This window comes from Acinonyx jubatus, chromosome A3, assembly GCF_027475565.1.
Source record: "Acinonyx jubatus isolate Ajub_Pintada_27869175 chromosome A3, VMU_Ajub_asm_v1.0, whole genome shotgun sequence".
Classification (NCBI taxonomy): domain Eukaryota; kingdom Metazoa; phylum Chordata; class Mammalia; order Carnivora; family Felidae; genus Acinonyx; species Acinonyx jubatus.
Window position 1 is genome coordinate 128146400 of NC_069388.1, and position 27249 is coordinate 128173648.

General features: G+C 36.6%; 1 long non-coding RNA gene across 2 annotated transcripts in view; it reads left to right on the forward strand.

Annotated features, from left to right (window-relative positions):
- Positions 1-2595: 2595 nt before the first annotated feature.
- The window catches only part of LOC113604938 (uncharacterized), a 192714-nt gene continuing 168060 nt past the window's right edge, over positions 2596-27249 (forward strand). For both annotated transcript variants that reach the window (XR_008289678.1, XR_008289677.1), the window contains exon 1: positions 2596-2873. This is a non-coding gene — a long non-coding RNA (uncharacterized LOC113604938). The remainder of the gene's footprint in view (positions 2874-27249) is intronic.

Consider the following 27249-nt stretch of genomic DNA (forward strand, 5'->3'; position numbering starts at 1 on the left):
CCTGCAAAGGAAACAAGCAAACAAATGAATAAAAGGAAAAAAAAAAAGACCACATGATTTATAGTTACCAGCTACTTGCAAGGGAGGCGAGTGTCTTTTACCTTTTCTCATCATCAGAATTATTTCCTTGGAGAACATGGCCAGAATTGAGCCTCTGCTAAGTGTTTTCCTACCAACCCAGCTGCAGAAAACCAGCAGTTGGCATTACCAAGTAAAATCTGTGTGAAACCCTGCAGCACCTCCAGCACCTCTGGCACCTGTATCCACGATGACCCAGAATTATCTGAGGAACAAATGGCGTCTCTCAAAACAATCAGTTCAGTAACCAAACCATCAAGACCTGGGATGCCATCTGATCTTTGGATCTTCTTAGTATCCGCCTTTGGCCAAAAACTAACTAACAAACAAATGAAAATGCCGTTGGGTGATTCAGGCCTCGGGGACCTGCTTCACCATGGTTACGAGTCTAATGTAACAAAGACAACAAAATGGTAGCCATAGTGTTGGTGATACTGGGATATGAAGTTTAGATAATAATGGCTCCATAATAATGACAACGATATTTATAAAACAAACATTTCTATGGGTGCCCGGGTGGCTCAGTTGGTTAAGCGTCTGACTTCGGCTCAGGTCATGATCTCACAGCTTGTGGGTTTGAGCCCTGCATCAGGCTCTGTGCTGATAGCTCAGAGCCTGCAGCCCGCTTGGATACTGTATCTCCCTCTCTCTCTGCCCCACCCCTGCTCATACTCTGTCTCTGTCTCTCTCTTTCTCTCTCTCTCAAAAATAAATAAACATTTAAAAAATAATAAAACAAATATTTCTTAAAGAAAAACTTTGTAAGTGAAAAAGCACCTCAATTTCAAAAGAATTCATATCAATCTTGTAAAACTGTACCCTTTCTTTATAGCATAATTATCATCTTAGTTACTAAAGCCCCAAACTCAGGAATTGTGTTGGATTCTTTCCCTTCCTTTCATATCTGGTCAGTAACAAAAAATCATATTTATTATCCCTCCAAATTCTCTCCCACATGTGTCCTCATTCTTTTCATGCCTGTGTCCACTGGCTTAGGTGAGGCTCTTACTAACTTTTACCCAGATGATTTCAGGTTTGTCTCCCCTTCCTTTGGTCTCTTGCCCTCCAACCTGTCCTCCTTCATGCAGTTAGAACAATTTCTTGAAACACTGAAAAGATACGGCAATTTTCAGCCTAAATACAGTTGGTATTTTCTAGCACCTGGGTTGATATGAAAACTCATATATGGAAATGCTCTCCAAGAACCTAATTTTGCTGCTGACATAAAGGAAAGAGTGATTCCATCCTTGAAGTTACAACGTTCTTGAAGGGCAGGCTCAGTCTTTTCAGTCCTCTCCCGAACCTTCCCTTCTGCCTCTTCACATTTACTAGCTTTGCTGTGCTCACCCCATACAAAGATGTTCCAGTTCTCTGACCTTACTCTGGCCTTTCCATTCGTTTGCCCATTTCAGAGAACTTTGACCATTTTAGTTTAGTAAATTCCCATTCATCACTTAAGACTGCTTGCATGTTTGGTGTTCTGAAGGTGTTCAAGAAACCTTTTGTATGTAGGGTTAGACTTGTTTCATATGGCATGACCATGTTCCAGGTACTGTTTAAACAATTTAAGTATATTATTTACTTCAATTCTCCCATAACCCTATCTCTGTTTTATAAATTAGGATAATGAGGCACACGGAGTTAACGTTACATTTTCCAAAGTCATACATCAAACAGGTGGTAGAGCCAGGATTTGAACTTGGCAGTCAGTCCTGGAGTGTGGATTCCTCTTCTCTATAATCTTTTGACACTTGGGGCTGACATCGGGTCAATATTTGACATGTAATTATTTACTGATCTGTCGATTCAGAGAGAAAAATTTGAACTGGTAGGAAATACAAAGTACTTCTCAAGTCTTATATTCAGCATCCAGAAGAATTAAAGCCATTCTAAAATGCTGAGTGAGTGAAGAGTGGTTTCCAGAATATCTTTAGCTCCTTTTGGAGAACAAAGGTCCTGGAATAGTAAGACAATTTTTGAAATTGGCTTACATCCTTATACCATCATATCCACGTATGTTTTTGATAGTTTATTAATCTAGAAGGTAGGGGCCTGAAGAGAATGTTTGATAGTTTGAGACATGAGTTTATTTAAAGTACATCAAATCTTGTAAAACAGAGCCATAGAGTCTTAGGACCAGAAGGAATATTGTCTTCCCTAATGTTCTTATCTGGTAGAGCTTCTTCAATCAAAATTTAAAACCTCAATAAGGTGTCATTATTATAATGTTATCTTCATCTTTTTTTTTGCTCTCATGAAATTTAATCATGACTTTAACACCTAATTTTACAATTCTCAATACACTGCATTAGTTCTGTTATTGAATGTACGATTACAAGAAAAATTTCTGGCTGGTATAAGCCTCATTCCAGTTTTCATAAAGCCGAGTGATGTCACCATTCCACAGCTTCACGCTTCTGACTACGCATCGCGAAGGCAGAATTTGGAGTTCAGAGGCTGAGGTCCACACCCTGGTTTTCCTAGTGCTGTCAGTCACAATGCTTAAATACCACACCCTTTAGCTACCTCACGGGAAAGACCACTTGCGTGTCACCTGCCTGGGTCTGGCAGAAGGAGGGTCAATTGATTGGGTCGCCTTAGCAGTAAATCTGGCCCAGTTGTTTCCACCTGAGAAATCTGGAAAGAATGCAATGAAAATGTCGGACTTCTCAAAGTTGCAGGACAAATGAAGAACCGAAGAATTTTCACTGAAGAGGGAAGAGCCCAAACACAATCTGTTTGGTGTTTGAACAGACGTCAGTGTTACAGCCATCAACGTACCTAAACTTTACAAAGTGAGTGTTTCCGAAATGTGAGTTTCCATAGTCAAGAAAAACCATTTGTGTTAGAAAGAGATGATTTTTTAGTAATACACCGGCGGATGTAAGAAAATGCGTCTCCTTCTGGTTGGAATGGCATTGTCTGTACTCCTTCTTGAAGCAAATGAAATCCACATTAATGCATGATATTAAAATGGGACAAAATGGCATTAACCTATGTGACAATCTCATAGTCAACAATGAAAAATACATTATTTAGCAACATACTGTTCACTTTTCTGTGTTCCCAGTTAGAATGAATTTAGCACAGTTTCTTAGATATCTCTTTATCTTTGATTAGACTTGACAGACTGCCTTCCCTAGAATGGTGACTTAATAAGTGTTGATTTATTAAATCCACAGATTCTTTCACACTTCGAATGAATGTCACTGCATGTTTTAGTGCCACCTTATGTTTAGTTGGGAATTATCTATGACATATTTGAGTGTTTTTCAGAATGTGGTTTATTGGCCATCTGTATCAAGATCATCTGGAAACTTGTTAAAAGTACAGGTTCTTGGTCTACCAGAAAATGAGAATGAAAGTCTAACCATCTATTGAAGGATATGGGCTAATTAATACTTTGAGCATCTAATAATTAGAAGTTCTTCTGTATTAGATCCATAAACCCAGCATAATCAACTGATGAGTATATGATAATTAACTCATTGGCTTTAATACAAATAGTGTCTACTTAGTAGAAGACATTTTTTCATGGTTAAATTGTTGAGTAAATTTCTATCGGACACTTTTACACTGGCTGAAATTAATAGTAAAGATAATTATTTCCAGGGGCACCTGGATGGCTCCGTTAGTCAAGCATCCGACTCTTGGTTTTGGCTCAGGTCATGATCTCATGGTTTTGTGGGTTCGAGCCCCACATCGGGGTCTGTGCTGACAGTGCAGAGCCTGCTTGAGATTCTCTGTCGCCCTCTTTCCCTGCCCCTCCCCTACTTGTGCTATCTTTGTCTGTCTCTCAATATAAATAAATAAATAAAAACTTAAAAAAATAATTATTTCCGGTTAAATGCCAGTAGGGGATTTATAGACATCTGCACTTCTATCTATGTATATATCTCTATTTAACCTACTGGAGAATTAGTTGATAGGAAGACAAATAACATCATGAACAAATTCTCCTTGCCAAGTGTTAAGATCAACTCTCCTATCTGATTCTCATAATTTAAAAGGTAAGCATTTTTTTTTTGTTCTATTTTACAGATGAGGAGAAAAAAAAACACCAAGAGGTGATATGACTTTTTTTTTTTTACATTTTTACAGCTCAAAAGACAAGACCCAAAGACAGGGCTAGTTAATATTTAAATTCTTGTATTTCTACTGGAGAACATCTCTAGTTTTTGACTGCCATTGTCTTAAAAGATGAGTGTAACGTACAAAGCATTAATCCCAATTAATTTTAAGGTCTGATTAATTTTTAAGGTCAGCTATATTTATATAAGTGGCATTAGCACCTACTTTAAGACAATTTTTTTAGAACACCGACAGATAAAACAGGCAACAAGTGATTACCACCACTGCAGAAAGATGAAATACAACTACTTTGAACAGTAAAAATTCAACTGCTCGTAAATTGTAATATAGTACTTGTTAACCACGAATGTGACATTTGCTTAATAGAAGTTTCCATAGTTTCAGCTGAGAAAGTTTCCAGTTTCAGCAGAAAGAGAAGGAAATCTACTAGAAGCAGTTGAGTAGCTGGTGTTTTGTTGTTGTTGTTTTGTTTTTCCTAAAAACAAAAAAATGCTACAAAATGTTGCTGATCTCCAATGGCTGCTGTGATGGTATCTGTGACAGGATGCTTCCAAAGAATAAGCAATTTCAAATCTTTCCAATGCATTTAAAAAAAATAACTTCACAATTGGTGAAATGACTAAACATATTCTAGGAAGGACTGCACCAAAGTTCGTTAAAGAATAGGAAAAAATTGTGTCTGTTAACCTCCGTAGTCAGCAATAGGAAACAAAAAACAAGCTCAAACTTGTGTACTGTGTTTGCTGTAAGTAAACACAATGGGCATCAAAAAAAATAGCCTATTTCTGAAAGTGGGCTTTGAAGCTGGTTCAGCTGCTTAAAAGGCAAATTTTCCAATTGTCCTCGGTACCTCCAGACCCAGGATGTTGGTGCAGGGTCATTTCCTTCCTAGTCTGAGCTTGCTTAAACAGGTGCTGTGCAAATATAAAACCTCATTATCCCACTTGATAGGAGCTTATTGTTAGAGAACACAAAGACAGCGATCCATTTGAGTAGCTGATTTTCTCCTCTCACATGTATTTATGTTTTAGAAAGACAATTTAGGTAGCTTTTGAAAAATGTTCACTGAATATTTATGCACCAGATTTCCACAGTAAGCATTTCTATAGATGGGGTTGCGTAAGGAAACAGAATTTTCTTCTAAGTACTGGTCATAAAAGTTGTTAAGTACCATTAATTGCAAGCTGTTTATTTTGGAGGACAAGGAAGACTTCTCTATGCCTTAAAATCGCACTCATTTTAAAACATGTGTTTCTGTCAAATGCGGGCAATATGAGAGGATGATATATTGATGGTGATATTGTGAATTAGTAAAATTTGTCACCATTCACAGAGCACTTTAAAACCAGGGGATTATTGGCCTTATAGTTAACTTTGTGATGGAAAAAATAGCATGTGTATTGTGGAAACCAAAGCTCAGAGAGATTAAGCAAAATCCTGGAGTCACGGGGTCTTGGCATATAACCCCAAGCTATAACTACTGAAGTACAAGTAACAACCTCTGTAATTATTCTGCTATAAGAATGTGTAAATACATGTGTGTGTGTCTGTTTCTTTTTTGGCCCAGTATAACAAGCCTTTACTAAAGCCATATTAGGGGTGTCTCCTCTGCCTCTGTTTCTCTCTCTCTCTCTCTCTCTCTCTCTCTCTCTCTCTCTCTCTCTCTCTCATATACTGGGGGATGCTTAAGGAGAATTCAGCATGCCTGTTTCCTGTTTTCTAATTTTCTGCTTCTCAAGAAACGCTCTGACTCAGAAATTTTATTCCCAAGCATTTGCTCTGGGAAGAGACTGACTTCAGTAGACTATGTAACCTCTCTAGATGCTCAGAACTTATAATTGCATCTTTGAATAAATAAATCTCTTGGGCAACTTTTCTGTCCCTCCTCAATATGCTGTTAAATTCCAGCTCAACACCAAACTAGGGTCTGTTGAAATTCAAACACTGAATTTCAGGATCACAAAAACTAAAAGGTAGACCATGGTTCCCATTGACCCAAACTACTGCATGCCCCTGGGACAAAGTTCTCCTCAGTGTTACCTTGGTCATGGGATGATAAAATGAGTTGTGTGACTCCTGACATTTTCAGGGTATCCAGAAACCAAGATGCCGAACCCCATATAGAAAATCACCTGGACAAGCATGATTCTATGGTCATCACAGAACAGCATGTGCTACATGGAATTCAGCTTTGCATCATGTTTATAGATGGATATTATGTCCCTTCCTTGGTCCCCTGGAGTAAGCATCCTTAGAGGACAAGGACCCATTACCCAGTTCAGCCATCGCTGTTAACTGGTGGAGATGATGATGCACGGCTGAATAAAAGGATGCTTAATGGAACCCAGGACATTAACCAGATTTCAACAAGTAGCCCTTGGGATAAACCTACATATCTTAAAAATGGACAGCAAGGCAGCTTCTTTGGTCTGCTACCAAATGCAAATATCCACCCCTCTTGAGCACCAAGAAGCTAACACATCCAGTCATTTACATTACAATCTACTGAAATAAAAACAGTTACATTGTCAGAATGTTTGAGGAATGGCTCAACTAGTGCGTGTTTCTCTTCTTTTGGGCTGATTTTGATCTTCCGTTCAACGTGTTGAGGTTCTCTGGTAGTTCTGAGGTCAATTCTGATGAAATGCCCTCTTATTTACCCTTAATGACTATGAAGATATTCTGCTTTTGCCTAAGATATCAATCGTATTGCTCATGACTGCAATTTGAAAAGGCTCTCTCTGTCCCCTGATTCCTTCTCTTTTTGGAAACCAAGTGGCACAGGAATATACACAATTGAATTCTCCAGTGGCTGCATAAAACTTGGTACCCGTTATGCTCGCTTCGGCAGCACATATACTAAAAATTGGTACCCGCAAATCAAATACTTACTTCCACCGAATTGAGTGTTATCTCTTATTTAAGTTCCCAGCATTGAAAACTCTGGGTATTCACATGAACAATGGATGTGCCAATAATAATAATAATAATAATAATAATAATAATAATAATGACAACAATAACAACTATTATTATCATCAGGGTATCCTGTATGATACTCTACAGACTTTCTTTCCAGTAAGCAATACTTGGCTTTTTCAAAATCACAACAGGAAATTTGGGACAATAGGAAATAATTTCTCTTAGGATCTACCATGTGTCAGATATTGAACAAGGGATTGGGGCTTCAACTCTGTTATTTCATTTATTATTTCTGCAAACACTGTTGCAAATCAAGAAGCTGAGCCTTGGGGTGTTACCAGCTAGCTCAAGCTTGTTGGTGTAGGGCCCCTGTGAGAAGCTTGGTTTTCTCTAAACCCTGGTGTGGTGCTGTTGTTGTTACTTTAGTGTTTGTTGTTGTTGTTGTTGTTTCCTCTTATAGCATATTATGTATTGGGCACTTAAATGGATTTGTGTTATTTTGAGGAAAAGTCCTCAGAGCCTAGTCGATGGCATCCATCTGTCATCAGAATAGGTGTTGTGAATTTCATTACAGACTATCAACCCTGCTGTCGTACCAGAAACTATGGGTTCCTCTTCAATTAGCACCACGGTATAGCTATCTGAGAAGAAGCCTTGCCAAACAGCTGAATCTTCCATTAGTTGTTATTCGGATCTTGCCAAATTTATACTTGAGAAGATTGGCATTGAGTGTGATCGTTTAAGACTCTTCTTTTATCTGTGTTATCGAAGTTCTAAACCTAAACAAAGATTAGCAAAACAGAAAACTACGCACACATGTATGCTTAAAAGCCCATTGAAAAATAGTCACTAAGCGATAAGCCCATATTATTCCTTGGCCTTTTATTGGAATCCAATATGTAAACATACAATAAATAGCTGACAGTATTTCGTAAAAGCAGAGTCAAAAAACTTGTATTTTCACCACTAATTTTTTCTCCATATCGTAAATTTTCCTTCGGGATGTAAGAGCAAGGAAGAAAAATAACAGCTTTGTCTTTCCATCAAGAATAAATATTCCCATTTTTCACATGGTGCACAGATAGGAGTTACTATACTTCTCTTTTCTATTGGATACCTAGGAGGGTAATGTCAAATTCAGTTCTGTGCTGGATTGCTAACATCCTTTCATGATCTTCATCTGGTAGATTTCTCTCTCTTCAGTTTTTGGGTTCTATTCACATTTTTAAAGCATCTTTATACAAACTGTCATACACATATACATCAGCTAAGCTGAACAAATTTTTTTAATTTGGCAGGTTTATGCCATTAAATTATACGTTGTTAGAGTGAGGTTGGGGGTTTCAAGTTAGGACCTAGTATGCTTGAATCAATGTTGAGGACTGTGAAAGACCCAAAAGCTAAGACTAAGATGTTGCCCCTTGACCTCCAATCTCAGTAACTAAATACAATGCAATTAAGCCTGTACAAGATACAAAATGGTAAGTTCAGTTCATCTAAAAGTCCAGAGAGAAAGCATAGGTGTTACTAATAACAGCATAGACTTACGTTTTCTAACTATGGGCCAGACACTGTTGAAGGTACTTTATATCTAGAAATCCATTTAATCTTTACCACCAGCTCATCAATTACACACTCATATTATCATCCACATTTCTCAGAAAGGGGAATTAAGTCACAGAGAGGTTAAATGACATGTCAAAGGCACACAGCTTGTAAAAAACAGAACTGGGGATGAGCCCAGGGAGTGTGGCTCCTGAGTCTCTACCCTCAAGCCATATTCTGTGTTTCCACTCAAAGATCAGAAGGCCTGGGGCCAGTCACGAGACAGTCATGGGAACCAGGACAGTTTCTTAGGGCTATTCAAGATTTAACATACACACTGATGTTTAGAACAAAAACAAAGGATTCATCTTGGGTTTGTTCTTTATAAACAAATGTCATAGTGTTCCTCGGGTTCAACTTTTCTTTCCTGTTAAAAACCCTTTACAGTTCATGGAACAGCTGTGTGTGTGTACCAAAGATTAGGGTGTGAGGGAGAGAAGGAAGAAAATTTTACAGGCAAATGAGCTCTTAATTGATAATGAAATGGATTTATTCAATCACAACTTTACAAGTCTCATTACATTCAAATAATATAATTCAAAATTTAACTTTCTCTTTACTTTGTCACTACGGCACAGAGGTTTTGTGAAAAAAAAATAGACCTTCACGTTCAATTTGGGGGAAAGGGTGGAGAGCAGAATCATGGATGGCATTTAGAGCCCACTTGCACTTTGGAGAAGTCGCGTGTGACACATCATCGGGGCAATGGCTCGGCAGAAGGGCAGCTCTGGGCCACCATATAGGCTGCTGGAGACAGTTCTCTGGCAGCTTAGTGTTCCTGAACAAGCTGACATTTTATGGGGACTATTAGAAATGCATGAATTCTGCACACAAAATGTCAACTGATATATTAAGAAAGAGCAACTCTCTGTGGTCACCAGCAGTAAAATTTCCTTAGCTTTTACCCCACCCATTCTGCTTCATAGATACATTGTATATACGCTTGTACCATTTCAGATGAGATCACTTGACACTCCAAATACACATTCAAGTTAAACTTTTGCAATAAGAGAGTGAAACCTTAAAAAGAAATGAAAATAGTATCATTTCTCCATCTTCAGTTCAGAAACCAAGGTCATGGATTATGAATTTTAAGCAGCCGGTATATCACTCAAAAATCATTCTAGATATAAGATGGCATCTTTATTCAACTTGCTTATTACTTTTAAAGTATGTTCTCGCTTAATAGCCTTTTGCTTTTGACATGGAGGGCTTCTATAAATTGGATACTAATGCAAAAAAATTAACCCCTATCATAAAGCAGTTGAGTTGAATAGCATTTGGGGGTTGAGCATTATAGTCAGTGAAGCTGTCTCCCACTATGTCTAGAAATTCAGAGAAAATTGAATGTTTGAAAAATGCGCACTTAATATTTATGGAACCCTGGCAGTATGACATAGCTGAGGAAGCTATTCCCCAAAGAAAATGAGATTCCCTCCAAAGTGGGTCCCTGGAGTACACAGACCACCAAATACTCAACATCAGGCACAGCAGAGTATAACAGTCTGCTGATGGCACTCCCCTTGTCCACGACTCAGCTCACGTGTGGCATCGCCAATCCACGACTTCAATTCTACATTCAGTGTACCTGATGCCAGCCTCCTTGTCACAGATAATGCTGCTCAGCATACACATCTATAGCTACTTTTCCATCACATTGAATTCCATTTTCTCCCCACAACCTCCAAGACTCCTTTTCGTTCAAAATACATGTAACTAATGTCATCTCTAGGAAGGCGGCTTCAGATGACTTACTCTAGCTTCTGCCTAAAAACAAGCAGTAATGAAATCATTAAATTAATTCTGATGCCGCTAAAGTCAGTTTTATTTACTGGTGTACAGATTTAAATTTTCTTTGGTACACAAAGTGAAAAAAAACTACAATGTTCCCCAAACAAAAAGAAGAGAACACTCCATGGAGAAAGCCCACACGGAACTTCAGAGTTTCATCAGTGCATCTGGTTACCCAGAAAAGCATCACCTATTGGTCTTATCAAAATAATTTTTTTTATATTTATTTATTTTTGAGAGAGAGAGACAGACAGACAGAGTACAAGCAGGGGAGGGGTAGAGAGAGAGGGAGACACAGAATCTGAAGCAGGCTCCAGGATCCAAGCTGTCAGCACAGAACCTGACATGGGGGGAGGCTGTGTAATCACGACCTGAGCCGAAGTTGGATGCTTAACCGACTGAGCCACCCAGGTGCCCTTAGAAAAGCATCACCTATTGGGTTTAAATGAGAAGGTTGCTCATGTCATTATCCATGACTGGGAAAGCTGCCACTTGTGAATAATTTAGAATTTGAATGCGATGGCATACATAATAGTATTCGGTTTCTGCTTTGTTACCTTGTTGATCTGTCATTTTGTTGTTGTTCTATAAAACGGGTTTAATTATTTTCTAGAGAGACTGTGTTGTTTGAACAGAAAACGGAAATAGAGTTACAATGGAAATTTTTAAAAACTGTGGTTAGTGGTGCCCTGACTCATAAAACCAAGAGCACGGTCTGTCCAAAGAGGAGCTCCTACAGTTAGGAGGGACGTTGTTTTCTCTATTGACTGAGATCGTTTCTGGCATAGTTTCTTTATTGAGTGATACGAAACATAGACTTAGGAACATAAATCAAAACTTCTTCCTCATTTTGGAATTGTAAAATCATCCCATCATCATCCTGCTAGCCACAGTGAGCAGATACAAAGCATACAAAGGACATATGGTAGAATGTTCCAGAATTTGGTTTCTGCACCCACGCAGATTTGTGTTTGAACCCTGCTCTATCACTTCCTGAGTGATCATGGAGGAGGTGTGTAACTCTTTAAAATTTTTTTTAATTTTTTTTATGTTTTATGTTAGAGAGAGTAAGCCAGCACGAACAGGGGAGGGGCAGAGAGACAGAGACAGAATCTAAAGCAGGTTCCAGGCTCTGAGCTGTCAGCACAGAGCCTGATGTGGGACTTGAACTCACGAACTGTGAGATCATGACCCAAGCTGAAGTCGGATGCTTAATCGACTGGGCCACCCAGGTGCTCCTTAACTCTTTTTTAATTTATTTTTGAGACAGAGACACAGTGTGAGCAGGGGAGGGGCAGAGAGAGAGGGAGACACCGAATCCAAAGCAGGCTCCAGGCTCCCAGCTGTCAGCACAGAGCCCGATGTGGGGCTCGAACTCATAAACTGCGAGATCATGACCTGAGCCAAAGTCGGACGCTTAACCGACTGAGCCACCCAGGCGCCCCTGCTCCTTAATTCTTTTAATCTCAGTCTCCTTGTCTCCCAAATCGTGATAAAAATAGTCTCCATGTCACAAAAATTTTTTTGAATAATAACCTGAGTATACACACAAAATATTTAATGCTCTGTGTGACTAGCACATAATGAATAACCAATATTTCAGTATTATTAAATTAGCATCTTTGATATGACTGTTCAATTCCATTTTCCAAGGTATTAAAAGCTAAATTCAGTAAAGGTTTGAACTAGCAAAAATATAAACAGCAAAATTCTTACACTATGGAATATTATCTGTCACAGAAAACTTTCAGAACATAAGTAAAGCTTAAATTGAAATTACATATATGAAAATTGTAATTAATGCCATTAATTAGCCTATTTTAGCCTACAATTTATTCCCTAGCTAAAGAGAAGAAAGGAGCCCTTTTAACTTTGGGAGAAATAAAAATTAATATTTTAATAAAACATCTTATCATAGATGGTCATGGCAAAACAGACAACAGTAAAGTATGAAATGCCAGCACCTGTAATCCTAGTCATTCACAGATGACTACATTCAGTTCTTTAATGTATTTTCCTGCAGTCTTTATGATGTAGTATTTTACACAGTGGATATTCTATTGTACATTAAATTTTATGTCTGCTTTTGATGTTAAACCTTATAGCATAATAATTTTCTACATCTTTGGGAACGCTTTTTAGTATCATTATTAATATTTCAAAAATTTTGCATTTTACTTGATACACTATAAATGCATATGGTACAGTAAATGTTTGTAGGAGTCTGTATTTTGTCTGACATTTAGAGAATCTGACCAGACACAAATTAACTTAATTATGTCCAAACACAATTTTATTTTTTATTTATTTATTTTTAATACATTGTTTCAATGTTTATTTTTGAGAGAGAGAGACAGAGCATGAGTGGGGGAGGGGAAGAGAGAGGGGGAGACACAGAATCCGAAGCAGGCTCCGGGCTCTGAGCTGTCAGCACAGAGCCTGATGCGGGGCTTGAACCCATGAACCGTAAGATCATGACCTGAGCCGAAGTCAGAAGCTTAACTGACTGAGCCACCTAGGTGCCCCCAAATACAATTTTAAAAAGGCACTATTGCTCGTTAAAATTCTTAAGAAAAATCTTCATTAAAATGGGAAACTGGGGCACCTGGGTGGCTCAGTCGGTTAAGCGTCCGACTTCGGCTCAGGTCATGATCTCGCGGTCTGTGAGTTCAAGACCCACGTCCGGCTCTGTGCTGACAGCTCAGAGCCTGGAGCCTGTTTTGGATTCTGTGTCTCCCTCTCTCTGACCCTCCCCCGTTCATGCTCTGTCTCTCTCTGTCTCAAAAATAAATAAACGTTAAAAAAAATAAAAAAAATAAAATGGGAAACAATTTTTTTTGAGTTGTTTAATTGAAGGATGAATAACGCATCACTAAGGAATAAGACAAGTGTGAAGTTTTCTAGGCGAGCATCATCTCATGAGCCAAAAATATTGAGGTAGACGCACAGAGTGTGAGACAGCGATAGTCTACCTTAACGTGAATAGTCAGTTCATGCTGTAAATGATGTAATTTAAAACTGTATGATGTGTAGGGCTGCCTGGGTGGCTCAGTAGGTTGAGCATCCAACTTCAGCTCAGGTCACGATCTCATGAGTTGGACCCCCATGTTGGGCTCCGGGGTGACTGTTCAGAGCCTGGAGCCTGTTTCGGATTCTGTGTCTCCCTCTCTCTCTTCTGGCCCCCACCCCATTTGTGCTCGCTCTCTCTCTCTCTCTCTCTCTCTCTCAAAAATAAACATTATTTTTTTTAATACTGTATGATGTGGAGGGGGAAGGCAGAGAGACAAATGTGGGTGTCTTTTGTGATTATCTATCTCAACCGCAGGTAACTTCTTTGTGATTCATAAAGAGTAGAGGCCGTATGAAAAGGATAATTCCTCAAGAAATAAAAGATCACTGTGTCATGTTTGAAGGGGACTACGTTTCTAAATACAGAACAATTGCTTAGATTTTTAAATAAGTTACAAATTAATTTCACATGCCATATATTGCCGATTATCTGAGCAGAGTACTAAAAAAGGAATGTTTTCTTCCTCTATAGTAAGCGAGTTGATGAACTTTCAGAGAGCTCTTTTGTATTTCATTTTGTTTTCACATCCAAACAATGCAGCACTTGAAAATAAAATGTATAGGGAATTTTATTCTTTGACCTTGAAATTTTGTACACATTTTCGTATTGCCTTGTTAAATCGTTTTTATGTTGGGTAGAGACAAAGGATTGTTTGAAAGAGAATATATGTATGGCAGTGTACCAGTTACTATAGATGCGTAAATTACTCCAAAACTTGGCCATGTAAAACAACCATTTATCTTGTTGATGAATGTTCTGTTTCAGAAATTCCAACAGAGCACCATGGGAATGGGTCATCTAGTTTTACAGTGTCTGGGGCCTCATCTTGAAAACTCAAATGCCGGGGCTAGTGTTATTTGAAAGCTCATATATTCCCTACATCTGGCATCTGGTCTGGGAAGACTCAATAACTGGGGGCTGAAACAGCCGGGGATCCTGTGCATCTTTCTCTATGTGTCGTCTCTCCGTGGTCTGTCTAGTGTAGTGCTCGGTGCATTCACGGTGGCTATATATATGGTGGTTGGTTCAGGGCTCCAGAGGTACACTTCCAAACAGAGAGACAGAGAGCCGGAGAGAGAAATCTTATCGCCTATTATGACCTAGTACCTAGTGTTAGTACTCAGCATGGTACTCTGTTGGTAAAGTAGATTCGAAGTTCCACCGAGGTTCAGGGGGCCTGGGTGGCTTAGTTGGCTAAGCATTTGACTCTTCATTTTAACCCAGGTCATGATCTTGCGGTTTGTGGGATCAAGTCCGCCATTTGGCTCTGCGTTAACAGTGTGGAGCCTGCTTGGGATTCTTTCGCCGTCTCTCTCTGACACTCTCTCTCTCTCTCTCTCTCTCTCTCTCTCTCTCTCTCTCTCTCTCTCAAAATAAATAAATAAACAAAATAAAAACAAGTTCCACCCAGGTTCAAGGGAACATAGACTCTACCTCTTAGTTGAAGGATGTCAACATCACAGTGTAATTCGAGCATGTGGAATAAGCTATATATTGGTGTGTCCATCTTTGGAAAATATACTCCATCTCAGACATAGTGGCTACTGATAACTAAAATTTCCTTTGAATTCTAACTACCAGCTGTAAAATGTTCACCATTGCCTCTGAAATCCCTGTGTGCCTTTCTTTGAATGTATCACCCCCTCTTCTCTTCCCACATCATCACTTCCCCACATTTTGTCCTTTTCTTCATAGTTTTACTACATGGGCTTTCATGCCATCTCACGGTGGATGCTTGTACACACTCAGGTATGCAGATTTAGATTTCATATAATATAGATAGTACTGAATGCATTTGTCTGTGCCTTGCTTTTTTCCCCCAACCTGTGTTTTTAAGATTATTTGTCCATACCATTGCGTGTAGCTTAAGCATTTCGCATGCAGTTTACTCTCCCATTGAATACATATTCCACAAATTATCCATTTTATTGGTGTTGGACTTCGGGTTATTTCCAGTTTTGTTTTATTTATGTGACTATTATCAGGTGGGTATGAATATTTAAACATTGTTCTACATGTTTCTTGATGTACATGCAGGACTTTCTCTAGGGAATATCACTCAGAATGGAGTATTTACAGCAGTAAGAATGTATATTCTCCAGTGTTTATATTTTCACCTAAATTTCTTAGAGTTTTCCTTTCCCATATAAGGTTTCAGTACACATACAATTTGTGTGCATTATGTGCCATAAGGAGAAAGCTCTTTTTTTTTTCCGAATGGATTTGGAATTTATTCTAGCACTGTTTTCAATTTAAAAAAAAAAGCATTTAGGGGTGCCTGGGTGGCTCAGTCGGTTGAGCGTCTGACTTCAGCTCAGGTCATGATCTCACGGTTCATGAGTTCGGGCCCCGCGTCGGGCTCTGTGCTGACAGCTCAGAGCCTGGAGCCTGCTTCAGATTCTGTGTCCCACCCCTGGTTGTGCTCTGTCTCTCTCTTTCAAAAATGAATAAACATTTAAAAAATTTTTAAAAATAAATAAAAAAATAAAAATAGTACAAAGAAAACTCATGTACTTTGTGCCCAGATTTACCTGCTATCCATATGTCCACGTAATAGGGGTGTGTGTGTGTGTGTGTGTGTGTGTGTAAATAACAGTTAACATGCCTCTTTAACTCTAAATACTTTTATGTGCATTTCCTAAGAGTAGAAGTATTATATAATTACAGTCAACATCAGTTGCGTAAATTTACATTGAATCGATACTTTATCACCTATATTCCAGTTTTCTCAGGTGGCCTAATCATGTCCTTTGTAGCACGTTTCCCCTCTACTACAGAATCCAACCTCTGGGGTCAGAAATTACAGGTCTGTCATGTCTATTTAGTCTGTAACGCTCTCCAAACCTTTCTTTATCCTTCATAATGTGGAGGCATTTGAAGAATATATTGTTTTCTTTTTTCAAGGAAACAGGCTTCATTTTATGTTTGATGTTGAAGTCTTCTCACATCTACAACGAGGTTATGCATATGCAGTATGTCTCAAGGTTTCACATCTGGAAGGACATGATGTCCACCCGCAACATAACATTGATCAGCCGGTGAAGGTGTTGCCCTAATTCTCTGGTGTTAATTTACTTTAAAAAGTGTTGTTGCTTTTAATCTCCTTCTCAACGAATAAACTATCAATGGGAGAACACTTTATTTAATATCATGCCAATATCTCAAGCTCATCAAAATTTCTCCCTGATCTTAGTATCCACTGATGATGCTTTCCTGATCTAATCTTTATCATGGTGGTTGCAGAATGAAGATTTTCCAACTCCAGAACCTATTCCACATTTAATAGATAGGTTTCAGTATTCTATTGTAAGCAAGAGCCTTCTCTTCCCCTGTGTTTATTTTTATATTCATGTATGTATGTATCTGTTTTTATTTATTAAAGAATGAATTTATTATTAAACATTACTATTAAATATTACATTTCTATTAAAATCGTATAATGTAATATTTAAATTTATTTATGAAATAATAATTAATACCTATATTTAATGGTTTATAATTCATTACTGAACATAGTTATTTCAGTGCTCAAATCTCAGATTTGTTCTGTGGGAGCCCTCTCACTGTGTTCCCTGTGCATTTGTGATATGCTCCCATTTGACTTCCTGACATGACAAAATATTCCAGGCTCATCTTGGATCTACTACCCTAATCATGGAATCAACTTTTTCCAGGGTGCTGTACTTCCTGTTCATAAGCACCATTTACTTTAGAGCCCATTGTTTTTCTATTCATCAGCAATGTCAGCCTTGTTATAATTAAAACTTTTTATGTAGGGGTGGGTCCAGTCTTGAGTTCTCTATTCTGTTCTTTGTGTACTTGATTGTTGCTAAATATGTACTAAATCTCATAGTTTCCTGTTAGTCATCGTCTTGTCTGCTATTAGGACAGTCTGGGCTCTTTTTGGTTTATGCCCATTCCTGTAAAATTTGTAATTACTTTGCTAATTTGATTTTAAAAATAACCACTAGGATTTTGAGTGAAATTGTATTAAATCTTGAGTCATTTCTCCAGATGTGTTACCTTTCCAAAGGATACTGGGCACTTTTTTTAATTGAATAATTCAGGATTTTTTTTTAACTGCTAATCATTTTAGGTTGGTTTTCCCCTGCACACAATGTGTCATTAATTATGTAGATGTAATTTTTTTTTTAATTTTAGAACCGTGTTCATAGATTATATCTTTAAATAAACACACAAATTGTTTGGGTTTGTTTTCTTATGTATAAATCCTAACTAGGCACAGCTTGTGTTTCACTCCCCTGTTTTCAATATTTATTATTAATGTGAGGATTATTTTTATTTTCCTCCTTTTGATTTCATTCTGATATCCATGTTATCGTGCCATAGATAGAGATCCATGCCTTAGATCTTGGAGCTGCCAGTTGGAAAATGTTAGGGTTACCAACTTTTGTGGTTTGCATGAGAGTGATGAATTTCTTGGATGCAGGAATTTTCAAGGTTTGAAACTAGGAAAGTCGGACAAATGGGAATGATTTGCTCATTATGCACATGACTAAAGGCATAGGGGTCTTTTTGTTTTGTTTTTGTGTTTGTTTTTGTTTTTGTTTTGCCTAGTCTAAGGGTAGTATTCTCTTTGTGGGCAATAGGAATAGTATTATTCTTATTATTTGCTAATGCGTTTAAATGGATAACTGATATAATCTAGAAATAAATAAAGAAGTATTCTTAATGTAAATCATACCAAAAAGAACTGCAGGCACAGATAGCTTCACCAGAAACTTTTACTAATGAGTTAAGGAAAAAAAAATGATGCCACACTAATACATTCTCCCAGATAAATGGAAGAAAAAAAGGGAGAAATGCTCTTTCAGTCTGAGTTCAGTCTATACGTTTATTTATTTTTTATGTCACCATAATGTTGACTTAAAAACACATGACACAGGTCTTACAAAACAGGAAAATTTATAATTTTGAAAACCTAAAGAAATATTAACAAATAAAATCTAGCAAAATACATATTATGAGCAAGTTGTATTTAGTCTGAAAATAACCTTGGGAATATGTTTAAATCAATGTAATTTGACACCTTAATAGAATAATAGAGAAAATTCGAGAATTATCTCAATAGATGCAGGTCAGTCAGTTTATAACATTAAATGTCTATTCATAATTAAAATCAAGGAATATTTTTATTCTGATACAAGGTAGCCATAACCAATGAAGAGAATGCATCATGCTTGATGGTAAAACGTTGAAAGCTTTTTCTTTGAGATCAGCAAGAAAAGGATGGCAATGGTGCCTGCTTTTTTTTTTTTTTCAATACGCATTTGGGATCCTAGTTAGTCCATTAAAAGAATGAAAACAAAAGTTATACATAGAAAATAAATAAACTGTCCTATTTGTAGACATTATCTACACATATGTGCATGCCTATATATGTGTAGAATATCCAAGAGCATCTATAAATAATTCTTAGAATAAATCAGAGTTAGAAACACGTTTCTTGGATACAGGATGAATTTATTCCTTTCTACTTTCCATCCCATCCATTTCCCCCCACCCCCACCAAAAACCTTACTTAAATAGAGGGATACACTGTGTTAGTATATTGGAAGGCTCAGTATCATAATAATGTGAATTTGTCCAGATTCTACCAAATTTACCCAATCAAAACTCTAAAATGATAGATTGATGATCTTGTTAAACTGGTTAAAATCATATGTAAAAGAAAAAAAAATAAAAAAATAAAATCATATGGAAATTCAAAGGGTGAAGAATATCCAAAGAAAAATATCCAAGGTAATCTTGAAGAACAAAATGGGAAGACAGGCCCGTAGAGGGTATTAAGACATCATAACGTTATTATAATTAAGATAGCATGGTATTTGTGCATAAACAATTAGACCAATAAAATGATAAGCTCAGAGAGACATCCATATATATATGGACATTTAACTGATGAAAAATGTGTTTACAGAGAGTAGAGGGCAAGAAAACAGTGTTTTTAGTAAATTGTGCTAGATGTATTTGGTATTCACGTACATATCCATATCCACAGCTTATACAGAAATCAGTTTCAGTGAATTGTAGATCTGAATGTTAAAGGGAAAAAAAAGCTTCATAAAAGTAACAGGATAATTCTTTTAGACTTCTGTATGGGAAGATATTTCTTAAACAAAAGACATAAAAATTATTAACAATGTAATATTGATAAATTTGTTAAAATATTTTCTGATAAAAAAACTTTAATGAAATAAAATGCAGTCAGTTACTGACAGAACATATTTGCAATTCACATAGTTGACAAAATTGCATCCGTGATATATAAATCAATCTTTCATTTCACTAAGAAAGAATAAATATACAGATGACAATTGAATGGCACGTCACAAATGAGGGTATATACATTATTAATAAGCATATGACAATGTACTCTAAACTCATTAGGGAAATGAATATTAAAGCCATGAAATAACACTACTTTCACCAACAATAGGACAGACATAAAATTTATAAGAAATTTTATAAGAACTGGTGGTTGGAAAGAATGTGGAATGAAAATAACCCTTATGAATTTCTGTAGAGAGTGTAAATTGTTAAAAACAACCCAGAAAAAATTTAGTAGCACTTACTGTATTTGACGATCTATATTCTGTATGCTGCTGCAGTTTTACTCCTAGGTGTATATCTAAAAGAAATTCACATATATGTGCACAAAAAAAAGCATTTAATGGAATGTTTTTATTGGTATTATCATGACACATCAACTCTGCAAATAACCCATCAGTGTTAGAATGAACATAAACAATGTGTTAAATGTATTGAGTGCTGTAACATGAAGCATGAGAATGAATTGCCCTTACAAACAATCTGAACGGGGAAAGGAGAGCATGTTAGACAAGAAAAAGCATTTACTGTGAAGGATTGGTACACTTTACCCATGATTCTGTCTGCTTTTGTTTCAAAATTATGAATTGAAAAGACACAGATGAATTCATAAGAAAAAAAATGTAGGCAGAGATAAAGTAGAATAGAACTAGGAGCAAAATTAAGATTCTTTCAGTGATATTTGCAATACATGATTTTATTTAAAATATCTGAGATCGTGCTTTTTAAAAGCAGTAGATAACTGAGTACACACGGGTTATGATATTTTCAACTTCCAGTATTTAAGAAAAATCCCAAATTAGCAATGTTTCAAGTCAATAGTGATGAATTCTCAATAGTTTGATCAGGGCATTGATTATACATACCAGTGCTTCCTGGGGGTGCAAAAAGGCCCTGTAATAGATTCAGGACATTTCATCCTGTAGATAGAAACTATTGATTGTATTGAGCACGAATGACAATTATTCCTGCCATAGAGCTCTTAACGCATGCCCTCGTTAGCTTCCACGTGCTCTACCCCAGTGGTCTCCAAATTCTCCTCCTTAACCATGTTGACTTCATCCCATTCTACTATTTCTCAGCTTGAGATATTTTAATGCCTGCTTATATTTCTGCCCATAATCCCTCAAATCAATAGCATCATATTCCGGGACGCTCATATCCTCTGTTCCACACACATCATTTTTTGCATGGTCACCTCATAAGAACTGTTGTGTCGAGAATTTATTGATTTATTTTTTTATTGATTTATTGATTTATTTTTTTTTCTGATAGTGTAATAAATTACCTAAATTTTTAATGTTATAAACAAACCACTCAGAATATACACTCTGGTCAGAGAACTGCTCTGTGTAATTCCATGCCTTTAAATTCCAATCAGACCTGATCTCTACCCAACATACAGTTCTTCTTTGTAGCAGCTTCATGTAAGCTTGAAGAACATATGTGCTCTTCAGTTGTTGGGTATAAAGTTCAGTTGGCATTACTATGAATGTATCAAATAGAGCAATATTTAATTATGCAGATTAAATTTTCCAAATCCTTACAGATTTTTTTTTGTCTTCTGCAAAAATTGTGTTCAATCCTCACTGTGACTATGGATTTTTTTTCTCCTTAAGTTATGTCAAATTTCGCTTCACATATTTTAAGGATACATTTTTAGGTTCATACATATTTACAGTTTTTATATTTTTCTGGTTGATCAACTTTTATCATTAAAAACATTCCTTTTTTTTTTTTTTTTTGAATCTCTGGCCATGCTGCTTGCCCTGAAATCTTTGTCCAGTATTAGAGTAGCTCATTCAGCATTCTTTCAGTTAATGTCTATATCATATATCTTGCCATTCTTTCCCTTTCAACTTTTCTGTCTCGTTGTTCACTAGAAATAGGTTCTGAGACAAGAGAGGTGCATCCAGACTTCCTGGGGAGTGGAGAGGTTTACTATAAATAAAGAAGATTGATCAGGAGAGAAACTAACTACAATGTGGTTATGATAGAGGGTTTAGAGGATCCTATAAGAAGTTTGGGAGCTGAGATGACTCTTTCCAGCTGCCCATAATTAAAGGGAGGAAGTCAGGACTTTTATCCCAAGTAGTCATCAGCCACAGGCCACGTGTGGGAGGTGGTGTAACCTTGGGCAGGCAGTTCCTTCATTCAAGGGTAAATTCCAGTGCAGGCTGCAGCTGTGGGTGTATCTTCCCAGCAGTTGGGAATGGGTGCAAAAGCCTAACAGTGGGATCTGGGTGGACCAAAATAGTATAATGAGAATACAATAATAGTACAATGAAATAACTATACTTAAGGTACATCCTTTCCAAGGAATCTATGATTTGATGTGCCCTTTTTATTAAATTTCTAATATTAATATTTTCATTGGAATATATTCCATTCACAGTTAACATAACTATTGATATATGAGGTTGAAGTCTGTCATTAACTTTGGTTAGAAAACAAAAGAAATGTGATCCACCTATTATTCTATGCTCCTTTTTGCTTTTTGACTTTATTTTGATTAAGAATTATATCCTATGTGTTAGATGTGCTAATTAACCTTATTGTGGTAATCATTTCCTGATATATACGTATATCAAATCATTATATTGTACACCTTATACTGACAAAATGTTATATGTCAATTACATCTCCATAAAGCTAGAAGAAAAAAATGGTGTGTTTTTCTCTCTGTTAGCTGTACGTTTCGTTAGTATTCAATTAGGTAGCTGCCACAGAGGTATAAATTAATACTTTTATTGCTTTGTAAAAAGTACAGAAACCTTGAAAGATTTTTGGAATATCTACTCTTCTCAAACCTACAGAACCATCCCCAAAACTACCGTGTGATGATTTTTACAAGGCCCCTCTCTAAATAGTTAGATTTAAAAATCGATAAATAAAAATGTATGGGACCATGTGAGGTACCATAATTACTATTTATTAATTAGTATTTAGAATAGTGAGGAGATATGAGGTACCTATGTACTTGTTTATTGTCCTAAGTGTGTAAAAAGATTTTTCTTAGGTGCTAGACATCACTTTCTGTTTAGGTCTAGAAACCATCTATCTCTCCAAGGCTATTATCAAACATCATGTCTCACACTTGGAGAAAAAGAGAGCAAAGCTATTATTTGCTCTCCCATGAGCTTTTCAAAATGTTTATATTGAAACAGTACAGAATTTCTTATCTCGAATTCTGCTTATTTAATGCAGGCTACATAATTACTCATGATGCTCCTCATCCACTTGCTGCTTTTGTGAATCCTGGCTTCCAGTTCAAACACTGTGAATTGAACTCTGTCAGTGATGACCAAAAATATAATTCTTACCTAGAGTGTGCAGGAGAATGTAAGAGATGCTTCATTTTCTGGTCATGTCAAATTAACTACTCAGAATTTTATAATCTAAATGTAGAGTAACACATCTCCCAGCTATGTCTTTTCTTGAACTTTTTAGGCTGTATGTCTCAGTTCCTAAGACGTGAGCCTTTTCAATGTCAACCTCACCCCTGTCTTCCTCACTCTGCCACCAGTGAGGAAGAGAAGCAAAGGGGCTGTGAGCAGTTGTTTTTCAGTTCTTCTTCATGCCCCTCATCCAGCATGGCTCAAAACTGGTTGTTTATACTTAGCTCTAGGTCTATCACCCTTAGAATGTGAAGAACAAAGCGTTATGGAGAAAGGAGATTGTTTCTGTCTTTACAGCATGTCAATGTTCTTAACTCAGCAAGTTGTGAGGATGGAGAATCATGAAAATATTTACATTATTTTGACATTCTTTTCTCTCCTTCTCTAAGACAAGTTACTCACATCTTAGACTTTTATGCCATGTCAGGTATGTTTCTTATGCTCTTTTCTGTGTTGTGTATAATTTTCTTTCTTCTTGATTGGGTCCTGATATTTTTTCTTACCTGTTTTTTAGATGACAAACATTCTTTTCATCTGTGTCTAATAGTTTGCTAAACCCATTCTTTAGCTTTTTTTGTTTCAGCCAGAGTATTATTTAATTCTATGAAGTCCATTTGATTCTTTTAAAATTATTTCCCATTCTCCTCTGATTTTTTGAATCTTGTAATTCAATTGTGTAAAAACATGAATTATAATCACTGTGAAGTCTGTCTGATAACTGCAGTACCTAGATTTTATGTAGATCTGTTTCCTTTTTTCTTAGTATTCTGTCACTTTTTTCTTCTTCATGAATGCTTTTTATAATTGAGTGTCAGATATTGTACATGAAAAATTGTAAAAATCACTAGAAACCCTGGATAGTCCTGTGTCCTGGGGAAAGAATTTACTAGTATTTTTTAAGGCAGCTTGTTTAAGTCTCATTTCTTTTATCTTATCAGAGGTTGAGATTATTTGAAAATATAATTCAGGTCCTTGAAAGACTGGTCAATTTGGGGGTCACCTTTCCTCTTAAAGTGTATCCCTTTGAGGTTATAAACCAAAGCCTGTTTTTTCCTCCCTTTCTTCTTCTTCTTTTTTTTTAATGTTTATTTATTTTTGAGAGAGAGAGAGAGAGAGAGCATGAATGGGGGAGGGTCATAGAGGGAGGGAGACACAGAATCTGAAGCAGGCTCCAGGCTCTGAGCTGTCAGCACAGAGCCCGACGCGGGGCTCGAACTCACAGAGCGCGAGATCATGACCTGAGCTAAAGTCAGAAGCTCAACCGACTGAGCCACCCAGGCGCCCCCCTCCCTTTCTTTTTAATGTTTATTTTTTAGAGAGAGAAGGAGAGCATGAGCTGGGGACGGGCAGAAAGGGGGAGAGAGGATCTGAAGTGAAGCAGGCTCTAGACTGACAGCAGAGAGCCCAATGCAGGCCTCAAAATCATGACCTCATGCCTCATGCCTTATGACCTCAGCAGAAGTCAGATGCTCCATTTTTGCTATCCTGGTTGACAGCTTTCTCCCTGGGGAAAAGGACATCCAAACAGCTGGATCACCTGTTCTTCTTAGTTCTTTCCTGGATCCTGGCCTGGCAAACGTTCAATGTCTTGGTAACTGTCTAATACTTTCAAACACATTCTTCATCTTCATAGTCTAATTTTTCCATTGTTTTAGTAGATGAATGAAACAAGTAATTCTGCCATTACTAGTAGACTATAGCTGACAGATTGCTCTGAATTTGATGCAAAAAAATTCCAGAACATTCTAATTCAACATAAAATGCTATTATAAACTCTCTGCATCACATGCAGCCTTTCTTGCAATACAAGCCCTGGGAACACATTATTTATCGAATGTAAAACTATGCCATGTGGCACAAAAGTTGGAAATGACAGAACTTAACTGTCAAGAATCTTCAGCCACATATTGGGAAGGTTTAAAATTAGCATTTATATATAAGTAAATATTAGTATAAGGATAAAAGCAAATATTCGAATTTAAATTACTTTCAGATCCACCCGAGATTGATGGAGTAACTCTCTAAATCCATTCTAGGCACTTGTAATAATATTCATAAAAATTTGTGATGCAGATTTTTTTTCCTATTTTACAATGAAGACATTGATGTGACTTGGAAAGAAAGTTTCTTGGTTAGTATCACACAGGTAGAAGATGTTGGAACACGGATTCGGACACATATTGAAAGTGCGCACTGTATGTTCCTAAAATTCTAGTGTTCCTTCCATTCTCTGATGCTGCTTCACTGAGCCACAATGCAGTCAGAACAATTACATATTTAATCTCTATTTGGGTTTTTGATGAAGTAACATACCTCTCACTCTACATTATTTAAGACAGAATATAAGTAGGCATGCAGATAAATTATACTTTTTCTTAATTATTCAAAACTTCAAGAATATATTGGTGAACTTATGTTCTGCCCTTGCTCCTAAGTCATAATGATTTTCTTCTACTTCTATATTTGATTTAGGTTATGTATGAAGTGGCTTCTCTCCTCTATGGCCCCTAATCCAATGAGATTTATGTGGTTTGTGAGTCAACTTCTGTTTTATGTAAATTTATGCTTATATATCAATTTCATTTATTCACTATTATCAGGTCAGAACAATTTTTTCTCTGAATTAGGAAGAGAGACACAGAATTTTCAAAACAGAATCTAAATGTATCCCTAAGAATTTTGATAAATTGAGATTGCCTAAAACTGTCAGTAATTTTGCAAATCAGCCAGGAAGACATCCAAATTCTATTACAAATGCTTTTGTATGTCTATCTATTAAAGGAGGCAGGTGCAGATGATCAGACTATGAATCTATGGATTTAAATTTAGAATCTATTTTTTAATTATGCCATGACAAGATGGAGAAAGTAACAAAGGTTATGATAATAACAGCTATTCTTTCTGACTATTAAGTTTTGTTTCTTTGCTGGATTTTCTCTCAACACTTAGTTTTAATTCCATGGAATTAAAATATTTTTCGAGTCAGACACACATATCAAATTCCTATATATTTCACAATGATAATCCTTACCCTTTACTGATACTTTAGCATATCTATTATCTTTCCATGTATATGCTTTGTCACCATGGTAATGTTTTATCAGATGTCTCTAAAAAAACATTATCAGTTTCATTTCTTCTGTTTATTACACTATTTTCTTTCTGATTTCTGTGGTAAGGCAATCTTCACATTTACCACTCTTATTATATGTTTTCTATAACTTTAATATTATTTGAAATCTATTTTCAGAGAGCATTTCTCTTTGAAAAGATAAAATAAATGAAACTTATGGGCACCTGGGTGGCTCAGTCGGTTGAGTGTCTGACTTCAGCTCAGGTCATGATTTCCGGGTTTGTGAGTTACAGCCCCACGTTGGTCTCTGTGCTGACAGCTTGGAGCCTGCTTCAGATTCTGTGTCTCCTTCTCTCTGCCCCTTCCCTGCTCACACTCTGTCTGTCTCTCTCTCAAAAATAAATAAATATTAAAAATATTTATAAAAAATGAAACTAGCCAGAATTCTACCCATTCTTTGATACTCACAAAATTTCCTGACCAATACTTATTTTTCATTCAGGTTTGCCGTCTTTCTTTACCAATCTGAACTATGACACTAATAAACTAACCATTTGGGATGATGAATTTCAGTTTTCTCCTGATTCTGAATACTAATCATTATTTAGGATATTAAATGTTTTACACATGTTTCAAACTATCTACTTTCTACATTCAACAATCACTGACTACTCAAGATACTTTATTTTAATTTCATTTTAAAAGTTATTCTCTTCCTAAAATATAGCGTGTGTGTGTGTGTGTATATATATATATATATATAATTTGACTAAAAATTTATAATTATATGCTTTATCAGTATATGTGTTTATATTGTTCTTACCTATTTTTTTCTTGAGACAACTGGAGTGGACTTTTTTGTCTTTTTT